Source organism: Osmia bicornis, unplaced genomic scaffold (assembly GCF_907164935.1).
Source record: "Osmia bicornis bicornis unplaced genomic scaffold, iOsmBic2.1, whole genome shotgun sequence".
NCBI lineage: Eukaryota > Metazoa > Arthropoda > Insecta > Hymenoptera > Megachilidae > Osmia > Osmia bicornis.
In genome coordinates this window covers 3665204-3671366 of record NW_025791458.1, presented here as the reverse complement: position 1 = coordinate 3671366, position 6163 = coordinate 3665204, and the positions used below count along the sequence as shown (strand labels likewise).

General features: G+C 34.1%; 1 long non-coding RNA gene across 1 annotated transcript; it reads right to left on the bottom strand.

Moving 5' to 3' along the window:
- Positions 1–4636: 4636 nt before the first annotated feature.
- Positions 4637–5254, bottom strand: LOC123989248. The gene is made up of 3 exons (XR_006830492.1): positions 5180–5254; positions 4862–5041; positions 4637–4687 (listed from the first exon to the last, which is right to left on the bottom strand). It is a non-coding gene; the product is annotated as an uncharacterized LOC123989248 (long non-coding RNA).
- Between the last annotated feature and the right edge of the window lie 909 nt (positions 5255–6163).

Here is a 6163-nt window from a genome sequence, read left to right as displayed (position 1 = left end):
TTACAGTATGATCGAAAACGCAATAATGGACACAGGTCTGGACATAGACTCATTTGTTTCTGTCTATGAACACGTCTCCACTACGAGATGTAGCGCAATTTGTCTCAAGTTTTCCATTCGAGATGGAAGACAATAGACTTGCGATTTTCGTCTATGGAACAGTCATAGACACCCCCTTTGTTCTCCATTTGTCTATAGACAGTTGCGGAATATTGTCTATAGACACGAGTTGCGCGATTTTGTCTACGAGTGTAGACAAGGCATAAGAAATGCCATAGACCACTCTGTACCACTCATTCTCAACAATTATAATTCAACTGATAAATATCTGACACCACAAATTAAGAAACTTCGTCTCCGTAAAAGCAAAATATTAACTTCGCTTAACAACTTAACTAGGCTCAATAGATGTGATATGGTAAATGGTAATTTAATCGCAGCATTAAAAACATCTCTAAACAAAATTAGACAAAAAATTAAAAAGTACTTCCAAAGTTCAATAAGTAATCATTGGAGAAAAAAAATTGCAAGTATTTCTTTACAGAAATCTAATGAACTTTTCCCTTCAATCAACAGACTTTTCAGACAAAAAAATATTTCAGAAATAGACACACTTCAAGTCCCTGAGCAAGACAGGGAATTAATAAACAATGCAAACATAGATTTAGATAAATTAAAATCAGATACAAATGGGAACTTTAAAATTACAGACGCAAAGGAAAAACTTAACATACTTGGAGTCCACTTTGAGAGAGTTCATACACAAAATGACAACATGGGTAAACCTCAGCTTTCAAATCTAATTGCTCAAAAAATATCTCAACTAGAATCAGAAATATCTCACGACCAAGCATCCGGTGCTACCATAACAACCTTCTCGGAGACAAATCTGGCAACTGGTCCTAGTGCTGAAGAAATCCCAAAAAATTACTTTACTTCAACTATGCAACTACATAGCAAATTTATGTGCCTTAACAATAAAAAATCCTCCAGTTTCGACAAAATACCGAATATTGTGCTGAAAAAGCTACCCCTCTTCTATGTAGCATATTATGCAGCAATTTTCAATAACTGCCTAAACGTTCATTATTTTCCAGTGGCATGGAAAACAGCCAAATTAATAGCTATAAAAAAAAAAGACAAGGATGGCAGCGACCCCTCTAGCTATAGATCTATAAGTCTACTACCAAACATTAGTAAAGTCTTCAAGGCAATTATTAATGACGCAATAAACTCTTTTTGTAATGAATTTCACATAATCCCGGACACCCAATATGGATTTAGACACAAACATTCCACTATTCATGCAATCTCCAAATTCACCGCAGACATTTGTTGGGCAAGAAACGCAGGGGACTGTGTCGGGGCAGCGTTTATCGACCTCGAAAAGGCTTTTGATACAGTTTGGTTGGATGGATTATTTTTCAAGTTATTAAAGAAGAAATTCCCACCAAATCTGATCAAAATGTTATGGGTCATGTTACATAATAAAGAATTTATAGTAGTAGAGGGAGAGAATAGATCAACGAGATCATTTAAGATTAAAAATGGACTTCAACAGGGTACTGTAAATTCCACCATCCTGTTTAGCATATATCTAAGCGATTTGCTGCATATGTTCAACCTAAATGCAGGAATTAATAAATTTGCAATTGCGTTCGCTGATGACTTGCTAATATATATATATATGGTAATAAACCCTCGGTAATACAATTACTTTTACAAACACTATTTAATCAAATTCATGACTACTTCCATACATGGAAACAAAAAATTAATATAAATAAGTGCGAAACAATCTTGTTCAGACCATATGTTTCTCGGTCATCCGACGCAAACTGCGATGTTCGCAGACATCACAAACAATTTCACCTTCACGATCCGAAAAATGTAGACATAATAATTCCGCACAAAGATGTCGTAAGATATCTAGGAGTTTACTTAGATTTTCATTTAAACTTCAAACAGCATATAAAAATTCAAATTAGTAAAGCTCAGAAAACATTTTTTAAACTCAAAAGACTATTTTACTCAAAAGATCTGGATCGGAAGGTCAAGATCTTATGTTATAAAACATTAATAAGACCTATAGTTACGTATGGATGCCAGATATGGTTCAATATAAATGCAAGTACCATGGAAAAGGCCCGACTTTTTGAAAGAAAATGCATCCGAGCTTGCATGAATATGTACAGATCTCCGGAGTCAAATTATATAAAATATATCAATTCCTCTAGGCTATATGACGCAGCCCAAATAGTCAGAATAGATTTGTTTATCTTAAAACTGATTAGGCATCATTGGGCAAATATTAGAAACATCTCTGAGAATAACTTGATATACAGCTCCACGTACCCCAATTCAATGTACTTTAACAAGTCTATGCAAACTGGCTACGTGCCCCCGGAAGCATTTATATATTTAGATAGTCTTAGTTTATTACAAAATGTAAATAATCTGCCACTTATATATCATGTGTACAGAAAACCTAATGATACGAAAATATTATATAATAAGAACATACCTGTAAATGATATTAATATGCGTTTTAATATTAAATTATCAAATTATGATTTATCAGATAAGCATCGCGACGACACCGAAAAGTTTTGGTGGTTGAATAAATAGGCTAAAATTATTATAATAGCACATAGGTGACTTTATTCATAGTGTTCCTACCTAGTTTTATAAGTTTTCATATGTATATAATTACTAGTCGAATTTTACAGAGAATATTCTTATATAAGGTTTTCTTTACGGCAATATTAGCGACATAGAATAGTGTTATATCTATATAACTCCGTGTACCTGCATATATAGTAAGAAAGTATATATATAGAGCAGTTGTGCAGCTCTATATATTGTTCTACTATACCAAAGCTATCGCGCACCGTGAATTTCATACTAATAGCCAGTAGCATTAAGTGCAATCTAAGTAAGACATAGGTATAGATGACGCGTGCTCTATTTTTAGAGCCTTGATTCTAGTTAGAGATAAGTGTTAACTTTAGTACGTTAAGTTTATTTTTATAATATTGACACTGTTATTTTTTATGGCACAATAAACGTACGCTTTATAAAAAAAAAAAAAGTCGGTAAGGTGTCCGAGTATGGAACCGCTGGAAACTTTTTTGTCTCGAGTTCGCGCCCCATGAATGTATACTTTTATTTTTCTTCATAAAACAATTTTTTTAAAAATTATTAATTACATAAGAATACACAATAATCATTTAATAACGTATGAAAATAACTTTGAAATATTTTATTATTAAAGTGGACTCATAGCCGACTCTTTGGCTATATGTAAATTATCATATATAAATTAATATATATAAAAAATGTTTTCATCAATAATCAATATATAAAATTAAATTCATATAAATAATATAAATTATAAAATAATTTTTAACAAAAAAAAAAATCCGACTTCAAAATGCACTAAAAAGTATAAAATAATTTCCATTTCATTTATATCTGTATTCCAAAGCTATTAATACAATCTACTTAATCATTAAATAGGATACTAAATATATTTCAAAGTTTTTGGAGGCGGCGCAAAATTAAAAACTTTTCCTCTACTAGGAAGATCCTAGTTCAGGTGTCGGCAACCAGTGACAAATGACCCATTTGATAATTTCAAGTAAACAATATTCAATGGGAATCAATATACCCATTGCGAATTAACTATACTGCAGTTCACGAGTGACCGCACTTAACTTGCGCAGCTAGTGATCTATTGAGGTCTAGGGAGATTTTTAATAGTGCGTGTGATTCCCCTTTACAGCTTGCTTCTTACTTTGAGTTCACATCATGTTTTTCCGGAAAATAATAGAATTTTCATTGCATCGTGAAACTTTACAATATCATCACCGGTTTTCAGTTATCGTACGTCATATATTTCTGCCCACCATTTATATGATCGCAAAGTATAATGAGAAGCAAGCTGGAGAGGGGAATAACACACGTCATTAAAAATCTCTCTAGACCTAGTGAGATGCGCGAGTTAAGTATGGTCTCTTGTGAACTGCAGTATAGTGCATGTCCATCAGGAGTGTTGACAATTTCTCATACAATCGTTACAATTACAAATGTTTTCAACTGGACCTATAATTTTTCTCTTACGACTTATTAATTACCAAGTTTGCCATACCACAATCAAATAGTTATTGGCAGCACCGTTTGTTCGCTTTTTTTTGATTAATTTTGCGCCGCCTCCGAAAACTTTGAAATATATTTAGTATCCTATATAATGATTAAGTAGATTGTATTAATAGCTGTGGAATACAGATATAAATGAAATGGAAATTATTTTATACTTTTTAGTGCATTTTGAAGTCGGATTTTTTTTTTCTTAAAAATTATTTTATTTCACACTTTTTAGTGGAATTAGAGCAACGAACAATATTTGTAGGATGCCGTAAAGTTATATTTCAATCTCAATGGTTTAGTAAGGATCAAGTACTGTTAGTTAATAAAAATAAAACAGCAGAACACCGAATAACATTTTTTTAAATCACTTTATTCATAATAAAAATAAAAATAATATTAATAAAAGCAGAAATGCACAAAATTTCTCCTCCCCCCCTTCCCCTTCCCCTTCCGCCCCTTCCTCCTATTCCCCTCCCCCTTCCCTGACCCCCCCTGTACCTCCGCAAACGCCGGGATCTCCCTGCCGCTACTCCTCTTTCTGCAATGTATAAAAATTGAAATTATTAGATATGTAGTTTTTTTTATTTAAAATATTATTATTATAAATATTTGCCCTTATATTGAACAACAATGATGTTCTGATAAGGGCAATATTGTATTCCTCTGTACGAGGCAATAATTCATAATATAAAAAATAATCTGTAATACATACTTCGAGGTGGTTTCGAATCATTATCCCCTGTTTCCATGTCTTGCACCTGAGGGAGGAGCTCTTCCCTCAGTTGCTGCAATTGTTGACGCTGCTGTTCCTACAGCTGCTGCATCTGCAATCGGTGCTGCTCTTGCTGCTGCTGCTGCAGCAGCAGCTGAACGTCTCGCACCATTTTATCATCTGAAGGAGAAAAAAAAGAAATGTATATATATATATTACAGGCATGTTTCCGAATCATGCAATATATGCATTTTCCAGAGTCTTATAAGGTTTCTTGAACTCTTTTGCCATTAATATAGTTATAAAAACAATACTTACAATCGTTTTCAGTGTGCGCCATTTTTTTAAATTATTTATTAGTAGCTGGTACGTTTATTATGTTCTGAAACAAAAATATTTGTTTAGTAATATTTGTAAAATCAAAAGATATAAGTGTAACGACCCAGAGTGAGTACGTTACTGCACCGACTTGTAGGGAGAGCGGTTCCCTTAGAAGGCGACTCGTATTTTGTGTGTTAGGGATTATAGGTTCGTGTGGTGTGCGGTTAAGGAGTGAAATCCAAACACTAATGTGCTAGAAACCGAATGAAAGTATGTTTATTCAAGAATAAAAGGTAAGTGCATTGAAATATAAAAGAAAATCGCTAGTATTACAATAAGTGCGGCTAGAAGTAGGAATACAGTGAGAAATTATAATTTGTTCGCCCTAAATTGGGAATACAATAAGAATTATGTAATTAGTAATTAATATATATATAAGTAGAAATTAATAATAAGTAATTAATTGATAGCGCTAACGCGAATGTGGCTTAACTCTTCTACCACAGTCAATACTCTGTTCAATTTCACAAATAACTTAGGAAACTAAACTCCAGAGGTTTATGCTAAACTATTGGAACCAAGTTAACCCTTCCTATAGGTCGCAATCGGTTTCTGGTTATACCAGAGCCGTGTTAGACGCAGGCCGTTCAAGGAGATCCGCTCCTCGCTAGCTCTTTACACTTGAGTGTTGGCTTAGCGTAACACCTGTGTAACACGTTGCGCACCGCGAATAGGAGGTCCACTGATCCGTAGTCCTGCACGCCACCAGTGGAATAGTAGGAATTAGCTGTAGCTCGCGCTCTATCGCTGCCTAAACAGTTCAGCGCAAGCTTTTCTCTACTGCTCAGAGTATTGTCTGCTTCAGGTCGAGGCCTGAGAAGATCTGAATCGAAACTGTGCGGAACGCCTCTATTTATACTCAGATCTTGCTGAGTCGGCACTTTTTTTCCGCATAGAGTTCTTGGGGTAGCTGGGTTTTCC